General features: G+C 47.2%; 1 long non-coding RNA gene across 2 annotated transcripts; it reads left to right on the top strand.

The window, feature by feature from the left end:
- The first annotated feature begins 1,284 nt into the window (after positions 1–1,284).
- Positions 1,285–21,194, top strand: LOC142602915 (uncharacterized). 2 transcript variants are annotated; one of them, XR_012836759.1, is made up of 4 exons: positions 1,285–2,202; positions 3,946–4,107; positions 14,034–14,284; positions 21,054–21,194. It is a non-coding gene; the product is annotated as an uncharacterized LOC142602915 (long non-coding RNA). The 2 variants fall into 2 exon arrangements; XR_012836763.1 differs by lacking the exons at positions 14,034–14,284; positions 21,054–21,194 and adding an exon at positions 13,579–13,853.
- Positions 21,195–24,508: the final 3,314 nt, after the last annotated feature.

The following is a 24,508-nucleotide window of genomic DNA, read 5'->3' as shown; positions in this document are numbered from 1 at the left end:
GCTTGCTCCAGCGCGGGCTTCCCACGGGGTCACAGCCTCCTTCAGGTGCCTCCACCTGCTCCGGCATGGGGTCCTCCACGGGCTGCAGGTAGAATTGCTACACCCCCTCATCCTCCCTCCATGGGCTGCAGGGGGACAGCCTGCTTCACCATGGTCTTCACCATGGGCTGCAGGGGAATCTTGCTCCTGCGCCTGGAGCACCTCCTCCCCCTCCTTCTTCACTGACCTTGGTGTCTGCAGATGTTGTTACATCTTCTCACTCCTCTCTCTGGCTGCAAAAGCGCTAACTGTTTTTCTCTTTCTTAAATATGTTATCACAGAGGCGCTGATTGGCTTGGCCTTGGCCAGTGGCAGGTCTGTCTTGGAGCTGGCTGGCATTGGCTTCATCAGACACAGGGGAAGCTTCTAGCAGCTTCTCACAGAAGCCACCCCTGTAGCCCCCCTGCTACCAAAACCTTGCCACGCAAAACCAACACACCACATCAGAACCATGGCCAGAAATTCATCACGTCTTTCTTCTGCTAAGTCTCATCTGCAGCCTAGAGCTCCGCTTAGGAAACTCCATAGCTGGGTACGGCTGGGTCCATTGACGTGCTAACCTTCAGGCACCATAGTTTTTAAATCACATTTTAGAAAAATGAAATTAATTACTGAGTAATAATGCATACAATATTTCAAGGTATAGAAAAATCACACAGTAAGCAATTAGTCACAGATACGAAGAAAATCACTGGGGAGAGAGTGTTTTGCCCAAACCAACTCCAAGAGCCCCAAAATCCCTGGCCTGCCAGAGTGGAAGAGCAGGATGGTCTTTATCCTCGCAGTAAGACTTCACTAAGAGACAGCACTTTTGGCGATGGAGTGACATGCCGTGTCCCTTTTTCCTCACATGAGCATGGCAGGGTGCTGGCTCAGGACTGCTTTGCGGGGGGCCATCTCCTCACTGGCCACCCTTGCTCTCTGTGCTGGGGTGTCACTCGTGGGGTGAGGCACGGGACAGGATGGCCTCTCAGTTTTTCGGGAAAAGACCCTTTCTTTGGGGCTTTCCTCTGTGTATTCGGAGTTTTATGCATCCAGGCAGCCTCATCTGGCAGTGCTATGTGTCTTAATATGTCATGTGATTGGTAAAGTTCTTGGAAAGACCAACATCACTTTTAAGCTCTTTAATTCACCAGTTCCCAAGATGACACAGATGCTTTGACAGCATCTGAATGTCAGGACTCAGTAAAAGCCAGGACTTGGGATCCCAGGGATTTGTTTAAAGTTTATTGATTTTTGTAATTTTTAAATTTTGTGGGTTGTTGGTTTTTTTTAATTAAGTTTTAAATTTTATTTTACTCGGGAGAGGCGCCCCTCGGGGCCCTCACTTCCCCCGGCGGCGGCGGGCCCACCCGCGGCGCCAGGTGGCGCCATGCCGGCGTGCTCGGCCGCGGGTCCCCGTGCCGAGTCCCTGAGGCAGCCCGCCGCCACACCGCCGGGGGGGCCCGCCGAGACACCGCCGGCACCGCGGGCCTACGCCGGGCGGCTGTGGCCGCGGCGGGGGTTTGGGCAGGATTCCTTATCCCGGCACGGCGGGGAGAGGGGCCAGTCAAGGGCCTTTCCGGGGGGGAGGCTGTGGCTTCGCAGCCTGCTGCTGGCTTGGAGAAGCTGAAGTGTGGGTAAGGGGCACTTGAAGTCTTAAGGTTGTTTTGGGGAGGAGGCAGGATCTGGGGGTGTCAGTCACTTGTGAGTGTAAGCTGCTGCTTTTCAGCTGGAGATCCACAGAGAACTGGATCACATTGGTTCAAAACCGGTGGAGAATGTGTGGGAGAAACTGTCTGTATGGTGGGTCTGCTTTAGAAAGATAGACTTTGCCTTTGATGCCATTGCTATTGGGAGAGGGGAGAGAGAGGGGAGAACAACTGCTTTTTGTTTGGTGGGTTTTTTTAATTGGAAAGAAAATTTCACTTTGTTTTACATGTGCACATACCTGCCGTATGCGGGTTCTTTTCCAGCCCCTCTGCTCCTGCTCTCACACACCATGGTAGTGGCTGCCATTACCTGCTGTCTGTTCAGGCCTTGTGCTTTGCTGTTTTGTTACCGATTTTAGATTAAAGCCTCACACTGCAGGTTTCCCAGGATCAAATTCTGCCTTCCTCATTGCCGCCCCACCCCACCCCGGCGGTTCCTACCAAGCTGGAGCAGTTGATCAGTCACCAAAAGGTAAAGGACCTTCCTTGTATGATGGTGGAGCAGGGAAGCCGTGTGGAAGAGCAGGCCCAGAGGGGTTTGTGCTGTTCCTTCACAGCCCACCTCGATGTGCAGTCTTCCGTCGTCTTAGCCACAGGCTCATGGTGTGCCAACACAGGGACGTGAAGTGTCCTACACAGGCCTATTTCAAAACAGTTTAATCTTGTTCTGAAGTGTTTATGTGATGCAGTTTCCTCTGCCGTATAGAACCTGATGGGTGTTTGCCTGGAGTGGGATGTCCAGCAGCATGAGATGAGTGATGAATGCTGTTTTTTCTTATACTCTGAGTAGTGGTGTCTGCCTATGCTCCAGTTTCACCGTCAGTCCAACTGGTGTCACTGCCAACAAGAGGAGCAGCCCACTCCTCACTTGCTGATACTACCCGTTGTGTGTGATTGTACACTGGAGTGTAATCAGTGATCAGATCCAGCTGAGAGCCAGGGGAAAAAAGAAGGAAGGGATGCTCATTTTCATTGGGATCAATTCCCTGCTCCAAACACTTGAATAAGCAAAACAGAGGACTTGGCCTGGGCACAGGAACAAACAGCGTGGGCAAGCCACATCAGCTAAAACTGCTACTGGAAAGTTGTGTGTCAAAAGGTACCCCGAGGGTTCCTGACATGAAAGTTGTTGAGACATAATTTTCCACATCTAGATATTCCTGGACTTACCCAGTGAGCTAGAAATGGAGTAGCTGGTAGTGATGATAAGAACACACATTCACAAAGTGTTTTTTTCCTTGAAATACATACTCACAACTCTTTTTATGTGACGGGACAGGAAGGGAAGGGAAGGGAAGGGAAGGGAAGGGAAGGGAAGGGAAGGGAAGGGAAGGGAAGGGAAGGGAAGGGAAGGGAAGGGAAGGGAAGGGAAGGGAAATACCCCAAACCAAAACCCCAAAACATGTCAGTTTTTAAATATATTGTCATTCTATTTCTGGATTGTTTTTCTAGTGCTGCACCATTAAATGGAGAATTCTTTTCCACTTCCCTTTCCCCTCTCTCCTTCCTGTGGCAATATACAGATGGACCTTAAAGAGATAGAGGGGAAAGGTGCCCTGTTGATTCTTGTGAAGATGTTGCTTTTGTTCTTGCTTTGTCACTAGATTATAAAATGAAAACAAATGTTTCTTTTCTCTACACTGTATGGCCTGTCTAAACATAAAGAAACCAGCACTTCTGCAGAGACTGCTAAGTTTCATCCGAGGCTGGAGACATCTTTATCATGAGATAGTTGCATTGTGGTAGATACTTTAATGAAACCTGCATCCAAAGTCCCACAGCATCACAGTTCAGAATTTAGTTGTCTTCTGTTTCCATTATATTCCATATATATATTCCAAGATTCTCTAAAATTATTAAATGAATGAGTGAAAAAGGTGGGGGGAGCATGTGTGTTCATCTGCCTGCCTATCTTTCCTGCATGCAAAACAAATGCACGCCCATTTGTTTCAGAAAAATAGTTTGCTAAAGATCTACCTACCAGCCAGTTGTTCACATGTAGGGAATACCTTTTGCAGGAGATTAAATGCTCTATCTCATGAGTGAAAATATAAATAGTGTCCTGGTTTCAACTGAGATAGAGTTAATTCTCTTTCTAGTAGCCTGTATAGTGCTGCGTTCTGAATTTAACATGAGAATAATGTTGATAACACACTGATGTTTTTAGTTGTTGCTAGGGAGTTGTAGTGCTTACACTAAGTCAAGGACTTTTCAGCTTCTCACACCCTGCCAGGTGCACAAGACACTGGGAGAGCACAGGCAGGACAGCAGACCCAGACTGGCCAAAGGGATGTTCCCTGCCATAGAACTTCATGCTCTGGATAAAGCTGAAGAAGCTCGGAAACAGACTGGGCATTGGGGGTTTTCTTCATATGTGGTAAGCAGTTGCATTTGTGCATCACTTGTTTTATATATATATTGTTATTGTTGTTGTTATTCTCTTCCTTTGTTATCCTATTAAATTGTCTTTATCTCAACCCACAAGTTTTGGATTTTTTCCATTCTCCTCCCCATCCCCTTGTGGGGGGAGAGGTGAGCAAGCAGCCTCGTGGTGCTTAGTTACTGGCTGGGGCTAAACCACGACAGTCCTTTCTGGCGCCCAACATGGGGCACAAAGGGTTGAGATAACAACAGATCTGACCAGAACATGTTAAAACAAATTTATTATACCTATTTATTGTATTAGTTTAATCATCACTGGTCATAATGTTGTTTTAGTTGTTCTCACAGTTGTTCTCAGATTTCTGTTATGTAACACCTTACTTGCCATATAGACTGGTTATCAGTGTTTATGTGTGGTTTGTCACCTCTGGGTGTTGGATTAAGGTTATCGCTGTGCTGTTTGATGTACTATTGGTTTATGTTATGATAAAATCATTGACAGTCAGACTAGTTTGGTATCTGTATTCAGTGGAGATGGAGCGACAGCGATGGCTTAATCTTTGCACTTTGGGAGCCATCTGTTGGAAGCTATTAATAATTACAGTTTTTACTTTTTGTCCTTGGAGAGCCAATATGTTGGGGAGACACCTTCTTTCACCTTCCCTTTCTTCTCCAGGCTGATTACAGTAGCTCTTGAGAATGTTGAATATCCTTGGGATGTTCAGCCCAGCACGCTTCTATTGCTAAGTCTCCTGAATATGGTTCAGGTCTTCTTGAGGGTTAAACAGCTATTTAAGAACACTACCCAGAGATCAACCCCTGCAACAGGTACTGCAGCTACTCCAACCCCTGTGACAGGCACTGCAGTTACTCCAACCCCATGACAAGCACTGCGGTTACTCAAAACCCAGCAATAGGCACTGCGGCTATTCCAACCCTGGTGACATGCACTGTGGCTACTCAAAGCCTGGCAATAAGCACTGCAGCTGAAACAGAGAACCAACCCATACCAGTATCGGTCTCCCCTATACACAAGAAGAAATGGACACAAAAGTCAACTTGTTCAGTAAAGGATAATGAAGCAGGGCCATCACAAGAACAGGAGGAAGAGACAGCACCAGAGATAACCACCCAATCTCTATCCCTGAGTGAGCTGCGAGATATGCGAAAAGATTTCAGTCATCAATTGGGAAGGCACCTTAGCACCTGGCTGCTCCAATGCCAGAATAACAGGGCCAGTAGCCTGGAATTAGAGGGTAGGGAAGCCAAGAAGCTGAGATCCCTGTCTAGGGAAGGGGGCATTGACAATGCATTTGGAAAAAGGACACAAGCGCTCAGCCTCTAGAGCCAACTCTTCTCAGGAGTGACGGAAAGGTATCCCTTCAGAGAAGATGATGTATGTCATCCAGGCAAGTGGACTACCATGGAGGGACGTATCCAGTACCCAAGGGAATTAGCTGTGCAGGAGATGGTTTATTACGACCTGGACAATGTTCAGTTACCCACAGATCCAAATGAAGTCCGATGTACCTGACCCATGTGGTGGAGGTTTGCACAGAACGCACCACTGCTGTATGCCAAATCATTGGCAGTGCTGGCCTGGAAAGATGAAGAGGCATCAATGGTGAATGACGTGACTGGCCAACTCTGGCAATATGAAGAAAATGTCACTTCCTCCCTATGGGCCTATGTCTCAGCCATGGAAAGACTGTTTGAAAAATCCAAAAACCTGTTTGAGAAACTGTCCTGGGAGGTCCAGCAGCACAAAGAGGATATGTCCAATTCCCTGCTTGTATGGACCAGTACCTCAGCTATTAGGAGTAAGCGTTCCTCTGCTCAAGAGAGAGGATATAGAGGGTACACACCATGAGGTATCCTGTGGTTTTACCTGCGTAACCACAGAGAGGACGTGAGGAAATGGGATGGCAAACCTACCTCGGCCCTAGAGGCACAGGTATGCGAGTTTCAAGGAAAAACAATCACAAAAGAGGATTCTTCCAGGAAAATTGCTGCTTCAGTCTCTAATGGGCAGTTCCACAGACAGAGTAGGAGGACTGATCTTAGTTCTGATCTTATGGAAGGAGCTTCTGATTCATATTTACAAGAAGTGAGTAACAAGGATGGGATTCAAACCCACATGCACCACATGAACCCATTTGTCAGTAACAAATACGATGACAAGAACTAGAGGGGCCCTGCCTCCAGCCAGGTGGAGGAAAGGGACAAACGGGTTTATTGGACTGTGTGGATCCAATGGCCTGGCATGTCAGACCCACAGGCGTATATGGCTCTAGTGGACACCAGCACACAGCGTACCCTAATGCCATCAAGCTATAAAGGGGCAGAACCCATCTGTATTTCTGGAGTGATGGGGGGATCCCAACAGGTGGGATCAGCTTCCTGGAAGCTGAAGTAAGCCTAACTGGGAATGAGTGGCAAAAGCACCCCATTGTGACTGGCCCAGAGGGTCTGTGCATCCTGGGCATAGACTACCTCCAGAGAGGGTATTTCAAGGACCCAAAAGGGTACTGGTGGGTTTTTGGCATAGCTACCTTGGAGTCAGAGGAAATTAAACAGCTGTCTACTGTTCCTGGTCTCTCAGAGGACCGTTCTGTTATGGGGTTGCTAAGGGTCAAGGAACAGCAGGTGCAAGTCACTACCACAGCGGTGCACTGGGGGCAATACTGCACCAACCAAGACTCCCTGATTCACAACCATGAGCTGATTTGTCAGCTGGAGAGCCAGGGAGTGATCAGCAGAACCCACTTGCCCTTTGACAGCCCCATGTGGCCGGTGCAGAAGTGGGGAGTGGAGGCTGACAGTAGACTATTGTGGCCTGAACGAAGTCATGGCACCCATGAGTGCTGCTGTGCCAGACACTCTAGAACTTCAATACAAACTGGAGTCAAAGATAGCCAAGTGGTATGCCACAGTTGATATCGTGAATGCGTTTTTCTCAGTCCCTTTGGCAGCAGAATGCAGGCCACAGTTTGCTTTCACTTGGAGGGGTGTCCAGTACACCTGGAATCGACTGCCCCGGGGTGGGAACACAGCCCCACCATCTGCCATGGTCTGATAACAGACTGCACTGGAACAGAGTGAAGCTCCAGAACACCTGCAATACATAGGTGACATCGTTGTATGGGGCAACACAGCAGAAGAAGTTTCTGAGAAAGGGAAGAAAATAGTCCAGATTCTTTGGAAAGCCGGTTTTGCCATAAAACAAAGTAAGGTCAAGGGACCTGCACAGGAGATCCAGTCTTTCGGAATAAAATGGCAAGATGGGTGTCATCAGGTCCCAATGGATGTGATCAACAAAATAGCAGCTATGTGTCCAGCGACTAACAAAGAGGAAACACAAGCTTTCTTAGGCATTGTGGCTTTCTGGAGAATGCATATCCCAAACTGCAATATGATTGTAAGCCCTCTTTATGAAGTCGTGTGGAGGAAGAAAGATTTCAAATGGGGCCCTGAGCACCGACAAGCCTTTGAACAAATTAAACAGGAAATAGTTCATGCAGTAGCCCTTGGGCCAGTCTGGGCAGGACCAGATGTAAGAAATGTGCTCTACACGGCAGCCGGGAAGAACGGCCCTACCTGGACTCTCTGGCAGAAAGCACCAGGGGAGACTCGAGGTCGACCCCTGGGGTTTTGGAGCCGGGCATACAGAGGATCCGAGGCCCGCCACACTCCGACTGAAAAAAGAGAGATTGGCAGCATACGAAGGGGTTTGAGCTGCTTCGGAGGTGGTTGGTGCTGAAGCACAGCTCCTCCTGGCACCCAGACTGGCAGTGCTGGGCTGGATATTCAGAGGGAGGGTCCCCTCTACACATTGTGTAACTGATGCTACATGGAGTAAGTGGGTTGCACTGATCACACAGCAGGCTCGAATAGGAAACCCCAGTCACCCAGGAACTCTGGAAGTGATCATGGACTGGCCAGAAGGCAAAGATTTCAGAATACCGCCAGCAGAGGAGGTGACACGTGCTGAAGAGGCCTCACTGTATAATAAACTGCCAGAAAATGAGAAGCCATATGCCCTGTTCACTGGTGGGTCCTGTCGCATTGTGGGAAAGCATCGGAGGTGGAAGGCTGCTGTATGGAGTCCTTCACGACAAGTCACAGAAGCTGCTGAAGGAGAAGGTGAATGGAGCCAGTCTGCAGAAGTGAAAGCCATCCAGCTGGCTCTAGACATTGCTGAAAGAGAAAAGTGGCCGATGCTCTACCTCTGTACTGCCTCATGGGTGGTGGCCAATGCCCTGTGGGGTGGTTACAGCAATGGAAGCAGAGCAACTGGCAACGCAGAGGCAACCCCATCTGGGCTGCCCCACTGTGGCAAGATATTGCTGCCCGGCTAGAGAAGCTACTGAGGCTTCTAAGTAGTCAGGGCACTGAGGAACATCAAAACAACCACCAGGTAGATCAGGCTGCTCAGATTGAAGGGGCTCAGGTGGATCTGGACTGGCAATATACGGGTGAGTTATTTATAACTTGGTGGGCCCATAACACCTCAGGCCATCAAGGAAGGGATGCAACATTTAGATGGGCTCGTGATCAAGGGATGGACTTAACCATGGACACTGTCACATAACTTGTCCATGAATGTGAAACATGCTGCAATCAAGCAAGCCAAGCTGTTAAAGGCTCTGTGGTATGGAGGATGATGGCTGAAATACAAATATGGGGAGGTCTGGCAGATTGATTATATCACACTCCCACAAACCCTGATTATATCACACTCCCACAAACCCACCAAGGCAAGTGCTAGGTACTTAAAATGGTGGAAGCAACAACCGGATGGCTGGAAATACATCCCATACCCCATGCCACCACCTGGTACGCTATCCTGGGCCTTGAAAAGCAAGTCCTGTGGTGACATGGCACCCCAGAAAGAATTGAGTCAGACAACAGGACTATTTCCAAAACAACCCTTATAGACACCTGGGCCAAAGAGCATGGCATTGAGTGCACCAGCCTCTGGGAAAATTGAACAATACAATGGACTACTAAAGACTACACTGAGAGCAATGGGTGGTGGGATCTTCAAACATTGGGATGCACATTTAGCAAAGGCCACCTGGTTAGTTAACACTAGGGTGTCTGCCAGTCGAGCTGGCCCTGCCCAGTCAAAACTTTTACATACTGTAGAAGGGGATAAAGTCCCCATAGTGTACATGAAGAATATGTTAGGGAAGACAATCTGGGTTAGCCCTACTTCAGGCAAAGGCAAACCCATCTGCGGGACTGCTTTTGCTCAAGGACCTGGGTGCACTTGGTGGGTGATGTGGAAGGATGGGCCAGTCCAATGTGTACCTCACGGGGATCCAGTTTTGGGTGAGAATAGCCAATAAATTAAATTGTGTAGTGTTAATTGCTAAATAACTCTGCCATTGTACATCATCACTACTACAATTGCTATATGCTGTATCAATGATGTTACAGTAAGAATCACCCAGACTAATGAAAAATGAACTTTGATGAAACCGAGCAAACTGCAACGATGATGGAACTAGAATTGGCTTCAGCAACAAGCACCCAGTAATTTTGAGATTGATATGTTCAACCCGCAGACCGTAAGCATGGACCACACCAGATATATCGGATATGAGGTGCAGATACAGCATTGCAACAATCCCACACCACCCACCATCTCTTCTGCCCTGAGAGACTATTATGACTGAGCTCAAAATGATGGACTAAATGAACTCAATGGACATTTTAGAGGGATGGCCCATAGACTAAGGGAGTGATATCTGTGTGTACATACCAAAAGACAGGAAAAGTGATGGTGATTAATTGGAATGTATTGGGAAGTATAGGACCTGGGCATGACATAGATGGTATGGAATAAGGGGTGAGTACTGTCCTGGTTTCAGCTGAGGTAGAGTTAATTTTCTTTCTAGTAGCCTGTATAGTGCTGTGTTTTGAATTTAACATGAGAATAATGTTGATAACACACTGATGTTTTTAGTTGTTGCTAGGGAGTTGTAGTGCTTACACTAAGTCAAGGACTTTTCAGCTTCTCACACCCTGCCAGGTGCACAAGACACTGGGAGAGCACAGACAGGACAGCAGACCCAGACTGGCCAAAGGGATGTTCCCTGTCATAGAACTTCATGCTCCGGATAGAACTGAAGAAGCTAGTTGGGAGGTGGGATCACTGCTCAGAAACAGACTGGGCATCAAGGGTTTTCTTCATATTTGGCGAGCAATTGCATTTGTGCATCGCTTGTTTTATATATATATATATTTATATATATATAGTTGATATTTTCTTCCTGTCATCCTATTAAACTGTCTTTATCTCAACCCATGAGTTTTTTTCCATTCTCCTCCCCATCCCCTTGGGGCAGGATGGGTAAGCTAGTGGCTGCATGGTGCTTAGTTACTGACTGGGGTTAAACCACAACAAAGAGTTTTTAAGGAGTGAAAGCTTTGAATAGGCTTTGTTTTTTAATCCAGGTAATGTTTGTTGCTGAGATTTTGTTACAATCATTTGTAAGTTGGGATCCTCTGTTTTCAAGTTTATAATATGGGAGTTGTGGCTGCCTGACTTAGGAAGGAGCTCTCCTTGGGCAGACAGGAGTACCAGAACAGGCACTGGTTTTGTGAATAGGAATACTGAGGATACATAGATATTGACAGATGGGAAGTATTGAGTATAGCTTGGCCAGAGTCATGAGTGCAGTGGTAGGAAAAATCCAAGTCCAAATTAATACACTTATTTAAAGAGTTAAGCAAAAGTTAAACCTTGAAAGCATTCACACTAACAGTCAATCACGTTTCTCATTTAGCAGTTGCATTTCTCCACAGGATGTTCCTGAAAGTTTGCAGGGAAATAGCTTTGGCTTTTATTTAGAGCTAATTTTTTCTAACAAAAATAACCTTTTTACTTCTCTCTTGCTTTGGCGTAAGTCTGGAAAATCTTGACTCCTGAGCACCAGATGGGTTAATGCAATAACATTTCTTAGCAAAACAGCTGATAGTGGCCAGGTGCTACTCAGACTAGTGCTGGATGCCAGTGACCCTCTCCCCTCATCTCAGCATTTTCAGATGGCAGTCATACAGCCCCAGAGGCCAAGCCATAGAAGCTAATTCACTGCCCAAGGCATCTGCTCCTTGGCAAGCTCCGTGGGCATCTGCATTAGGTGGCTTTGTATAGCTTTTCTTTCCATCACATGGCCAGGAACCTGGGGGCACAAGAGGGGGACCTGCTTTTCTGTGTTTTTTCTTTCGGTTTTCTGGAGCCTCCTGAATAAACCGAGAGGCGTTTTCTTTATAAGGAATTGGCTGTATATCCCATATGTCCCTGTATTGTTCATGCTGGGATAATCTGCACTGAAACAGGATCTTTGTTTCCGGCGCCCCTGTCTCTCTCCCTGTATGCAAGCTGAAGTCATAACCCTCTCCAGGCGTCCTTAATGTTGGTTACTCTAGAAGCAATTGTGTTTTTGAAGACAGCTGTTTATAATTTCAGGTCTATGAGGGAATGAGTGACAAATTTAAAGAGGCAATGCTACTTGGGAGACTTTACCCTATTTGCTGGAAAGAAGTAAGGAAAGTTTGGGGAAAATAAAACAGCTGGAAGGCAGGGAGGCATCACAAGAAGTGGGTAGTTGCAAAATTAACCTTATAAGGGAATAGCTGCTTGGCCTTACCAAATTTAGAGGACTAGACCTAGCAAGGAATACTAAATGATTGTGTTTTGCACCAGCTTGAGGCAGGAAGCAGGATGAAACAGTTTTGCAGTTCTTGTCATAAGCTATGATAAATCATGTGCTATATGAGTTTTTTTAAAGTACAGAAAAAAGTCATTCAGCAACAGGATGGCAGCATTCACCTTTCCTCCCCCTTCCGCAGGCTCTTCTTCTGTCAAACACCTTTCCTCCCTCCTTTCGAGGCTCAGCTCCCCTTGTTTTCACTGCAGGTTACGCTCAGTCCCTCCCAATCCATACGGTGAGGTGATAGGTGGCAGAGGACGTTGGGGTTGTGTGCTTCATGATTTTTATCTGCTGCTCTTTGCTGGTTAGTGGGTGTTCCTCATGGCTTCCCAGTGTTGCTGCCCTGGTGTGGGACCTTCATGGGCTGCAGTCCCTCAGGGGTGTCCCTGCTGCAGTGTGGGTTGCCTTCTTGAAGAGTGCGTCTCCAGCCATGCCCCCAACACTGTCTCCCCCCACGTTCTCCTAATGCTGCTCTTCACATACCTCCTCACATGTCTTCTCCATGTTTCCTCTGCATGTCTCCACCTGCCTCCAGAAACATCTCCCCACTCAACTCCTTTCCTAATGGCTGCTCTCCATGCTTAAGTATGGCTGAGTGGAGGTGCCATGTGCTCCTTTGGTTGGAGTTTTGGCTCACCGTGGGCTGGTCCCACCTGTTTCAAAGCCATGGGATGCAACTATGACTGGCCCAGGGCAGTTGTGCCCTCCTTCCACACAGGGCACCCCCACAGCCCCTGCCAGTTTTGCCCAGTGCGCCTCCTTTTCCCAAACACTGCCAGTTTTGCCTAATGTACCTCCTTTTTGTCTCTGCCCAACAACCTGCCCATCTCCTGCAGTGCACTGCTGCCTTCTACCTCTAGATTATCCCAGGTTTTACTTGCAAGGAATGCTACTTTTAAAGTACTGGTGGTTATCTGGTATGAGTTAGATAGGGAAAATATATAGTTTTTTTTCCCCATTAAACCCTTGTTCCTGGAATCACGTGATTAAACTTCCACTATATTTTTAATGTAAACTCATAACTCTTGTGCTTAAAGAGAAAATCTTGAAAATGTAAACTGTAGAAGGCAGATAAAAAAAGAAATATTATGGGAATTATTTTCGTCTCTTAGCTTTTGGAGCCAATTCATAATGTGTAAGCCCTAAGAGTTTGCAATACCATGGAAGGAGCTGCTTCTCCATTGTGTCCATATCTACAAAACTATAATAACCTCTGTAACTCTTTTGTGTTACAGCCCTACCAAATATGTTAGTTTACATTTCAGCATATTTTTGTCTGTTTAGGTCACAGCCTACATTGCTCTACAAACTACTATTCGAACAGATACATACACAGTGGTAAGAACAGACTTGCTGCAAAGCATGGTCTTTGGCAAGGAAGAAAAACCTGGATTTAAAAGAAAAACTACCACTGATGTTGCCCTTTATAGAGAGTATCATGGGAAATGAAAATGCTCAGAATCTCTGAAAGTATAAGGTCTTAATTTTGAGTCTCTTCTGCAAGATGTTTTTCTTAAGAAATACCTAGGTCTGCATTTTCCCCCATAACTCTACCTTCCTTCGGCAAGTTCAAAAATTTCTTAATGTGCTTGTCAAGCATAACTCTACTGTACCTCATTCAGGGAGATATCACTCATTTCAGTCCTGTAGTTTAATAACTGCAAGACAGCCAAACCTGTCATCTTTTAATGCTAAAAGCTATTTACATCAGAAACCATTGATCAAGAAATTAATTTCCATTCCAGGGGTGACCACAGCTACACTTTAGACTTCCTGCAGACATGGACAGGGGTGTTTTAAGTCAACGTTTTGCCTTTGAGATTTTTGTCACATGTTGGAGCCTTGACCATCCAAACAGTATACACCTAAAGTTTACGTGCTGTAGCAGTGTATGTAACTGTAGGAGTGTATAAAGGAGGAGACATGCACCGGGCTGCTTACTACTGCTCCTTTTTGCTGGAGAGAAAAGCACTGTAGCTCAGCTTGGGGCCTTGCAGCAGGGAAGGCTTCATGAATGAACATGATGTTGTCACATTTTCCCTGCTCTTCCTTGGTGGGGTTGTTATGACTGTACCTGTGGAAGCAGCCTCCAGACAAGGAAAGTTTGCTTTCCTTTATTCACTATTTAAAACCAACCTGAAGGGATATTTACTTGTGATAGCCACAGGGGTGTGGCAGCCTCACCTTGTGTTTCTCTTAGGTTCCTTGGCCTCAGCCTCTGTAGCCTTCAAATGGCAATGCAATCCTTCCCTGCGGATGTGAGGGGAGATGGGGAAAGATTGGCATGGAGAAGGGCACCTGGATCAGAACTCAGCTGAGCTGCTGCAGGACCACTTTGAAACAGTTTCAGCACATTCACCCAGTGAGAAACATCTGTGTAGTTCATTTGGATGTGCAGAGGGGAAAGTCAAGCTTGAAGCTTAAGCCCGGAGCTGTGTGCAAGTAAGCAAGGTGTGCTTTTGAAGGGTGGAGAAACCACCTTGAAAGTTTATGTATGAAAATGTAGGTGTCCAGGGCTAAATTTGCCACTCCTGGTCAAGGCTAAATGCATTTTAATATGTTCTTAAAATTGAGACATTTGATTTGACATGGTTTAATGAATTTGTGTGTCCTCAGTCTGCCATGAAGTGACTTAAAACCAGTAAAATCCTGAGGTATAAACAAGACCTAAAAGAAGAAGAAAAAAATCTCAATAGATTATGTCTTTTCTTAGTCTTTAGTTAGTCAGGAACTATTTCCTCTGTGCAGTAGGTGTGGTCCATTACAGAAATAGAGAGCAGGAGAAAAAGCTTTTCAAATATTAAGACTGAAGGGGGCCATACTCTCCTGAGTATTATATGCCCTGACAAACAGATCATTAGTTCCAGCTTCTGGAGTCAATTAAATACGGAAAACAATCTGGGTGCTCATATAAAAAAGAAGAAGTATGCAAGGGCATGCTTTGGAAACTTTGGGAAGTTGAAGTCAGACTCCCAACTTCTGAAGCCCTGATTCATGGTTCCTGAATGTGTGGGATTGCTGATGTGGTCAAAGGTTTGACCCTTGAAGCATGAAAGGCAAGTCACATCCCGAGGGGTCTGTGATGAGACATGTCTTGCTTGTGCAGCAAATTGGAAGCCCAGAAGCTCTACGTTCCCAATGTATGTGTGTGCATGGGAGAGATGCCCCATTTTGTTAATTCTTTTTTAACTCCTTGATAGCTATCAAAGCACTAGTTTCTACCCTTCACTCCTTCCATCCAGACCTTGCAGCAACATGCTGTTGTTTTCTCCCCAGTCTGGGACTCAGCTGCAGATGTCACCTGGCTCTTTCACGTTCTTGCCAGTGTCCAAGCTGTTCCCAAGCAGTAGTCATCAGAGGAGGACTTTATTTCCAGGGGCAGTTAAGTGACTAACCCAAGATCAAACAGCAGGGCAGTAGCGGAGGCAGAAACTGAAATCAGGTCTTCTGACTCAAGTTTCTCTTGGCTGCAGTCTCTGGGTTACATGGCAGAACTCATTTGTGCTGTAACTTTCAGCAGTTGCTGAGACAAAACTTCATTTTCTTTCTCCGAGATAACGTATCTGTGTCATCCTATTCTCTGCCTACTAGGAAGCAGCTTCTTAGCATTTGACTTTAAAAAGGGAAGGCAAGCAGGAGATGTTTCTAAGTGATTTCACTCTTTTGATCGATGAGAGAGGTGAGCCAGAGTGTGTTCCAGTGACCTCCTGCTATATGAAAGCTTGGCCTGCCTGACAGGACTTCTGGCTGCTGAGTAGCTATGAGTCACAGCCTTTACCGCTTGGATTCGATGCGGATTTTTACATCAGACGCTGCGGAAACGAGGTGGCCTCTCAAATATTTGCATTGCTTGGCAAGCTAGGGTAAATGGGGGTGGATTCAGGAAGTTCTGGCAAGGGCAAGCACAGCTGGTGTTAAGGTCTTTGCAGGGCTCCTTTGTGTGTGTGTGCATGTGTGTGTGTGTTTGTAGGAAAATAGTGAGGCCCCTTGATTTTTTTCCAGCCAGGGTTCCTGGGAAAGGATGAGTAATCTGGAGATTTCCTGTGACTTTTGCAGTGAAGAAAAAAAACACCACATCATCTTCTGAGGGAATCTTTTTGGATCTTCCACCATCCCAGTTTTTCCCTGAACAGTACAGAAAGCCTCTCTGGAATCAGCGCTGCTTTATCACTGCTCAGCGACTGGTGGATGCTGCTCAAAAGCAACATGAGCTGTGCTGTGCAAATACCGTTCTCTGCCCTTGTTTGCCTGGAAAGCCCAGGATCCGAACCGTACAATTCCTATTGCTTCCTTGTGCGTGTGCTTTGGGAACTAAAGTATGTGTAGGGCGCGGGTACCAGTGGTCAAGGTGTGCCTGGCCAAGGATGCTGGAAGCGTTTCCCTTTGATGTCTGAGAGCATCAGCTCTGTGAGGGAGGGACTACGTGGCCACTGAGTGTTCTGCACAGCACCTAGAGTGGCTGGGTTCAGGTTCACGACTGAGTCAGCTGGGTGCTACTGCAGTGCAAATGAGTAAATAGTAATGACAGAAGAGATGTGGGGGTTTCCTGTTGGCTGAGGAAGAAAGGAGTGAGGTACCTCAACTCTGAGGTTATTGCTATTTATTATTTGACTTGCAATACTGCCTGCAGGCTGCCTTCAGGGACAAGGGCTCTGTCATGCAAGGCACATGCATGCAGCAAAGGCAGAGCCATTCCCCACCCTGAAAAAGGGCGTTCTCCAACTGAGCTGAGTTGTTTGAGCTCTTTCAGAGCAGGGATACTGAGATGATACAGAGGCCAGAGGGTAAAACGAGGGATGTTGCTGCAACTGAGCGCCATGCACAGGCAGTTTAGACATCAGGTATATGCCCAAAGGACCTGCTTCCATTATTTCTAGATGCTCATCACCCCTATTTGGCCACAACTTTCTCTAAATAGTATTTCTTGATGTATGCTTAGCCATTTTATGTTCCGAGTGCTTTACGAATATTATGTAATTAGGAAAATAACTCTCTGTTTGCACAGGCAATTGCACAACCACATGTTCAAAATTCATCCTTTGGAAATGTAGCCTCAACCGAAATTTCCTTATCTGCTCCTCACTCTCCCAGCTGCTCTTCCCAAAGTGATTTTTAATCTCCCCAACCCCGTAACTGAGTGTGATGATGGTAATAAAATAAATACAGCTTGGGCAGATGATAAACTGCTTCCCTCTGCAGTGTAAAATAAATGGGAAGTAAGGGCTGGTAGGGAGTACATGTTTTGGATTCCAGGGTCAGTCCGTTTGCTAAATACACTAGCTTTTAGTAGAAGAAAATCAGTGCAAAACAAACAGCCGCGTCCCCCGGTGCCTGAAGTCCGGTTGCTGATGATAGAACTGAGGACTCAGGAACAACCCACGTAGTTGCATCACTTTCTCACAAGCCTCAGTGTTGTGCCAGACTGGGGCCGGGGAAGGATGTATCCCTCCGACTGCCTGTACAAGGCATGAGCCATTGGCACAAAGCTCAAGACTTATCTCCCTACCCAAATCCAGGGTGTTTTTATTTGAGTTTTTTCCCCCCTCTCTCTCAAAGGTTAAATGGTTCCCACAGGGTGCAAGGAAGGGTTATTGAAAGCAGCAGGTCCACTTTTGAATATTGCACTTCTGGTAAATCTCTGATCCAGCATCTAGTGGTTAACCACTGATACAGGAAATGACATTTAACGTTTTATCACTCAGCCAGAAATGGAAGAACAAGGCAAGTCTGTATGTGGTGAAGATGGATCATTGCCTGCTACCTTCCCCTTAAAGGCATATCATGCCATTTAAAAGGAAATGTTTTTCGAGCCGGGACTTTTTTCTCTCTTTTGTGTACCTTTCTGCTTAAGGCAGACTGAAAACCTGGAAAACAAATCCCTTTCTTCCCCTCTCCCTGAGGTTTTGCCTGTTAAAATAGGGGTGATGGCCTTATAAACAACTTAAATCCTCTTTCCTGCTCTTTTGTGTCTTTTGGAAGTGTATCCCAGGCCCTGGAGGAAGCTGGGGAGGGGATGTGAAGGGGGTGATGGGTGAGGGGGAGAGGAACCGGTCATGGAAAATTCAGGTTTCAGTAGGTGGCACTCTCTGCTCTGACTCAGGGCACAGCCTGCCCCTGGCATGATGTGCTGTGTTTGGTCGAAGCGATCGCGAGCAAATGTGCTAAAGCGACAAAGGAAGAAAAGAAAACAGTAAAAAAAAAAAAAAAAAAAAAAAAATTCGTCAAAATGCGCGGCCGGAACTTCAGCAAGTATAAATTGTAGTGGTTTATTGATTTCAGTGTAGCTGCATTGGTTTACAGCAACGAGCACCTGCCTGTTGTCAGCACAGGCTAACCGCAGCAGCCGTGCTTTCTGTCTGAGCTGCTAAAACTTTGTCCGATTACAGAGTGCATATTCAGGAAGAAAGCAAGCAAGCTCCGAAGTTAAATTGTATGTCACAGTCCAACTAAATCTGGAAGGGCTGCCAAATTGGCCTATATAAATCCTAACAGTTTCAGATGTTTTCATCATACGTACTGGGGAAAAAAAAAAAAAAAAGAAAAAAAAAGACTGAAGCAGTGAGGCAGTTTGCTCCTGCAAATAGGATATGTGGGCAAATGGTTTGGTTTTTCTGCTGTTCCCGAGGCCATTTTCACCTAATGACACAGTGCGAGATGTTTTCCAAAGAGCAAGCTTCATAGGTTGCCAAAACTTTCCTGGAAGTGAGCACAGAAATACATTAGAAAGCAAAATATTAAAGGTAGGCCAGCCCTCCTGATCTGTGTGACTGCATAAGACGATTTTCATGCGCCCAAGAGCCAGAAGAAGTGAACGCTTCAGAGAGCTGGTGGGCGGTGGCGGCAGCAGAGACCTCTGTGAGAAGTTCAAAGGCTACCGATGAGGGCAGCTCTCCAGAAGTCCTGCTGCTTTCTGGCTTGGCTGGAAGTGAAGCTGGATGAGGGGGTGAGCACTTGGATGCTGGAAGGCTGGCTTGCTCAGTCCCGCAGCAAGGACTCCACTAGCCAAAACCTGCTAGCACAGCCCACCTATAGTTTAAGCACCGGCTCGCTCAAACTGCTGGAGAGCCATCTTTGCAACATCACACTGGTAGATCAGGCAGAGGAAATCAAAATATCTGTGACCTAGAGACAAGCTCAGATTTGTGTTCAGATGGAGGTCTGATGTGTACTGGTGTGAACTGGAAATGGGGAGTAAGGATCGGCAGTAAAAAGGTCAGTGGACATCAAAAAGGGGTAAAAGAGAAAAATGTGGTTCCAGCTCTCAGTACACTTGCTGTTCAGTTAGAGTGTCGGTTCTTTCTTGCTGCTAATTTTCCTTTTTTGGTTGTGGAGTCGGTTGAATGCAGGATGCAAAGTGAGAAAGCTGTGGAAGCTGCTTGGAGCTTGTGGATGAGGGCCCTGCAGAAACACACGTGCATCAGTCACAAAGAGTGAAGACGCACGTGCATTCTGGAACCAGATTCTCAGCCTTTAACGCTGCATGTTTTTCATACCGTTGTGATGTATTTTGTACATCCGAAAGCCCACCCTGCTAAGGCATCCTGGTCTGTGCAGAAAAACCTCATCTCTCTAGCCTTGTAAAGCAGTTGGGCACTGGTCCTGCCAGAAAGTCTGCAGAGACTTGAGCAGGTCTTTGGCTTTTCTGAACGTTTGCCAGCAAACAGTGACTGGCAGGATCAGGGCCTTGAGCTACACCTTGGGAAGTGCTACTATTTATCTCTGCACTTGATTGCACCCAATTACTTGCTAAGAACACGTTCTTTGTAAAAAGATCTGGAGTTGGATCCTTCTCTCATTGTGACTCTGCCAGCTGCCGTCCCCAAAGCTATATTTAATCAGACAAGCTTCCCCAACCCTGCCAAAAAAACTCGTAACAATTAATAACAATAAAATGAAGGTAGCCTGGATAAATGAATCGTGCTGGCTCTATAAATCAGCGGCAAAGGCTGCTAGGGAAGATCAGCGCTGCATTGTTAATGTGCTGTCTTCCATTTTGCTATAGCCTCCGTCTCCTGGTTCACCCTCAGTCCCTTTACGCTGTTGTGCTGCCAGTCTCTGTGCTGCCTATCGCAGGTAGGCTGGCAGATGGGCACAAGCACCTCGGCACAGCGTGTTGCTTTGATCCGTCTCGTTGTGGATGTGAGGTGGGTATGAATGATCCCGCTTATGTGCCCATCGTGTTGCACTGCTAAGTTCATTAATTCTGGGAGCTGCAAGATGACAGAGAGCTGCACCCAAAGTAGGCTTGGTGGTTAGGTTAATTCTCGACACTGTCATGTTGCAGCCTCTGGTGTGATGATTTGCCTGCAGGCGTGTGCGTCCCTGCGCTGTGATCCTGTCAGAAGTTAAGCCGTGTTGGGATGGATCAGAGCGTGGACAGGAGGCCTCCAAGGACAGGCTGCCGAAGCCATTTCAGAGAGCATCCCATTAAGCAATAGGTGGTACTGTGCACTCTGGCAGCGCTGCCACGGCACGGTGCCGGGCAGATGCTGAGCTGCCCAAGGTTTCCCCGCTCAGGTGCAAGCTGTTCTTGCCTTGACCACATGTAACAAAACATTTCCTGGCAATTTTATTGAAAAAAAAGAAAAAAAGAAAAAAGCATAGGGGCATGAGTCTGAAGGTACTGTCCGCACTGAGTCCCAGGCTGGGTATCTGTATTTGGTTTGCTTCTGTATAGACTTCTTGCTGCTGGACAACATAATTCTCCTCAACGCCAGCCCCAGACTGTTTGACAACATTGCTATTGGGCTGTTATGCCCTGCTCCAGAGCTGGAGGCCTTCCACTGGTGGGGAGTTGCACAGTTTTCAAGATTCTGCGAGGAAAGATAAATAGGGAATGGAAAAAAAGAGGAAAAGACAGGAAAGAAGTAAATGAAAGTATTGGGTCTGGCTGAGATGGAGTTCATTTTCCCCACAGCAGCCCTCACAGCGCTGTGCTGTGTATCGGCAGCCAGCAAGGTGTTGGTAACACACCGGTGGTGTGGCTACTGCTGAGCAGGGCTGGCACAGCACCAAGGCTGTCTCTACAACATTTCCCCCCCACACCCCCATCAGTAGGCTGGGGGTGGGCAAGACCTTGGGAGGGGACACAGCCAAGACAGCTGACCCCAACTGACCACAGGGATATTCCATACCAAATGATGTCTGCTCAGCAATAGAAGCTAACAGAAAGGAGGAGGAAGGGGGGGGGCATTCCTAATTTACGATGTTTGTCTTCCAGAGCAACTGCTATGCGTACTGAAGCCCTGCTTCCTGGGAAGTGGCCGGACATCACCTGCTGATGGGAAGTGGAGAATAAATCTTTTGCTTTCCTTTGCTTCCGCATGCAACCTTTGCTTTTGCTTTATTAAACTGCCTTTATCTTGACCCACAAGGGGTTTTTTTCCATCTTATTTTTCTCCCCCTCCTCCCTGCCCTGCTGAGGAGGGGAGTGATAGAGCAGCTTGGTGGGCACCTGATGTCCAGCCAGGGTCAACCCAGTTATCACCTCCCATAGCCTGGGACTTTACACCTGAGCAGGCAAGCAACCCTGGCAAACTGATGCACCACCAGATGGAAGGGTACCTTGCCTACCCCAGTGAAAACCAGCAGCTTCTAGCACTGTACTGGGGCTGGGCCTTTGCCTATCGAGCCACAGTTCAGCACTCTCAGAGGACTGTGGTTGAGGCAGGGACTAAACTGCATCTGAGGACACCATGGTTGAGATAGGGACCCAAACAATGACAACTACAGTAATTGCCCCAGTAGTGATAAAGAAACAGTGGACAAGGAAAATAACAGATCCATATCATCGATTAGTAAGGGAGGAGGAAGAAGAAGAAAAGTTTGATCAAGAAGCCAGTCCTTCAACAAAGAAATGGGAGGAAGGCGTGAGAGAAATCAGACAGGAAGCAGAAACTACCTGGTTCCTGACCTCATCAGAACTTCAAGGCATGTGGAAAGATTACAGCCACCAGCCAAGTGAGCAGATTGCTGCCTGGCTGCTCCAATGCTGGGATAATGGGACTGACAGTCAGCGATTGGAAGGTAGGGAAGACCAACATCTGGGATTCCTTGCTAGAAACCGGGGAACTGAGAGAGGAATTGGAAAAGAGGCAGCAATTTGCAGTCTCTGGAGACGGCTCCTGTCAAGTGTAAGGGCAAGATACCCATTGAACTCCCCAGGAAAGTGGACTGCTGCAGATGAAGGCATCCAGTACCTGAGAATTACCAGTGCTGCAAGTCATCTACAGTGATCTAGACAATGATGAGGTCTCCAAAGATCCAGAGAATGTCCTGTGCACACAGGCCATGTGGATGAAGGTGATTCAAAGTGCCCCAGCATCATATTCTAATAGCTTTGGCAGTGATGTATTGCCCAGATATGGACACACTAACTGTGAAGAGAGTGTCGTCTTGGCTCCAAAACCAAAGAAAAACTCTGTACCTCCTCATCCCTATGGGCCAGCATGTTGGCTGTCAGGGGCATCCCAGGAAATCAGTCCTGGCCTGCCCCAGTCAGAGGGAAAGGGAGCCCCAGGCACATGCTGCATGGTGCACTTTGGTTCTTCTTGCATGACCAAGGAAAGAACATGAGGAAGTGGGATGGTGAACCTGAATCCACCTTTAAGCTGGAAGCCCATGCACATGAACTGAGAGGGAAGACAGCTGTTAAGAAGGGGCCACCCAAGAAGACTGTCAGCATAGTTGTAGAGACACAAGAAGGCAATCGGTGATCTCCCAGACATAGAAGAACTGAAATCACCTCCCTTGATCCTGGTGAGGGGACCTCTGATCTGGCACTGCGAGGGTCAGACAGTGAATACTTTGACCAGGAACAGGAATAGAGGGTCACAGCCTTCCACAAGGAGGAGGAAAGGGATGGCTGGGTATACTGGATTGTGTAGATTGGATGCCTTGACATATCAGACACGTGGAAGTGTAAGGCTTTGGTAGATGCTGGTGCACAGTGTACACTGGTGCCATCAGGTATAGTGGCACAGAACCCATCTGGATCTCTGGAGTGACAGGGAGATGCCAAGAATTGTCTGTATTGGAGGCTGAGGTCAGCTTGACGGGACAAGTGGGAAAAGCACCCCATTGTGACCAGCCCAGAGACCCCTCATATCCTTGGCATAGACTGCTTCAGGAGAGGGTACTTCAAGGACCCAAAGGGGTATCAATGGGCTTTTGGTGTAGCCTTTGTGAACACAGAGAAGATCAAACAGCTAATCTACCCTGCCTGGCCACTTGGAAGATCCCTTCGTTGTGGGATTGCTGCGAATTGAAGAACAGCAGGTGCCAGTTGCTACCAGGACAGTGCACTGGCAGCAATATTGCACAAACCAAGACTCCCTGGCTCCCATCCATGAGCTGATTCATCAACTGGAGAGCCAAGGAGCCATCAGCAAGACTCACACACCTTTTATTAGTCCCATATGGCCTTTGCAAAAATCTGATGGAGGGTAGAGGTTAACAGTAGGCTATCGTGGCCTGAACAAAGTGACGCCACCACTGAGCGCTGCTGTACCGGATGTGTTAGAGTTCCAATATGAACTGGAGTCAAAAGCAGCCAAGTGGTATGCTACAACTGACACTGCCAATGCATTTTCCCAATCACTTCAGCAGCAGAGTGCAAGCCACAGTTTGCTTTCACGTGGAGGGGTGTCTGATACACCTGGAACTGACTGCCCCAGGGGCGGAAGCACAGCCCTACCATTTGTCATGGACTGATCCTGACTGCACTGAAAAAGGGTGATGGCTCTGAACATTCAGATTCTTCTGAAAGCTGGTTTCACCATAAAGAAAAGCAAGGTCAAGTGACCTGCACTGGAGATTCAGTTCTGGAGAATAAAATGGCAGGATGGACGCTGTCATGTACCTATGGATGTAGTCACAAGATGATAGCAACTATGTCTCCATCAGCTAACAAGAAAGAAACACAAGCTTTCCTAGGCCTTGTGGGGTTCTGGAGAATGCATGTTCCAGGACAGAGTCAGCTTGTGAGCCCTCTCTATTGAGTGAAGAACTATTTTGAGTTGGGCCTTGAGCAACAACAAGCCTTTGAGCATATCAAACAGGAAATAGCTTGTGTGGTAGCTCTTGGGCCTGTTTGGACACAACCAGCTGTGCAAAATGTACTCTACAGTGCAGCGTGGTCTTACGTGGAGTCTCTGGCAGAAAACATCACGAGAAACCTGAAGTCGACCATTAGGGTTTTGAAGCCAGGGGTATCGAGGATCAGAAGCCCACTACACCCTGACTGAAAAAGAGATACTAGCAGCACATGAGGGAGTTCGAGCCACTCCAGAAGTTATTGGTACAGAAGCATATCTCCTCTTGGCACTGCAATTGCCTGTGCTACACTGGATGTTCAAAGGAAACATCCCCTCTACACATCACGCAACCAGCGCTACATGGAGTAAGTGGGTAGTGTTGATCAAGCAACAAACTCAAATGGGAAAACCCAGCCGCCCAGGAGGCAGAGATTTTGCAGCACTGCCTGAGGAAGAAGGTGGCTTGTGCCCAAGAGGCACCACCATATAATGAGTTATCAGAAGATGAAAGGCATTATGCTTTGTTTACTGATGGATCCTGTTGTGTGGTAGGAAACCATCGGAAGTGGAAAGCTGCTGTGTGGAGTCCCACATGACAAGTTGTTGAGGCCACTGAAGGAGAAGGTGAGTCAACTCAGTT

Source organism: Balearica regulorum, chromosome 1 (assembly GCF_011004875.1).
Source record: "Balearica regulorum gibbericeps isolate bBalReg1 chromosome 1, bBalReg1.pri, whole genome shotgun sequence".
Classification (NCBI taxonomy): Eukaryota; Metazoa; Chordata; class Aves; order Gruiformes; family Gruidae; genus Balearica; species Balearica regulorum.
Note: the sequence above shows the minus strand (reverse complement) of the source record. Positions and strands in the feature narration are given on the sequence as shown.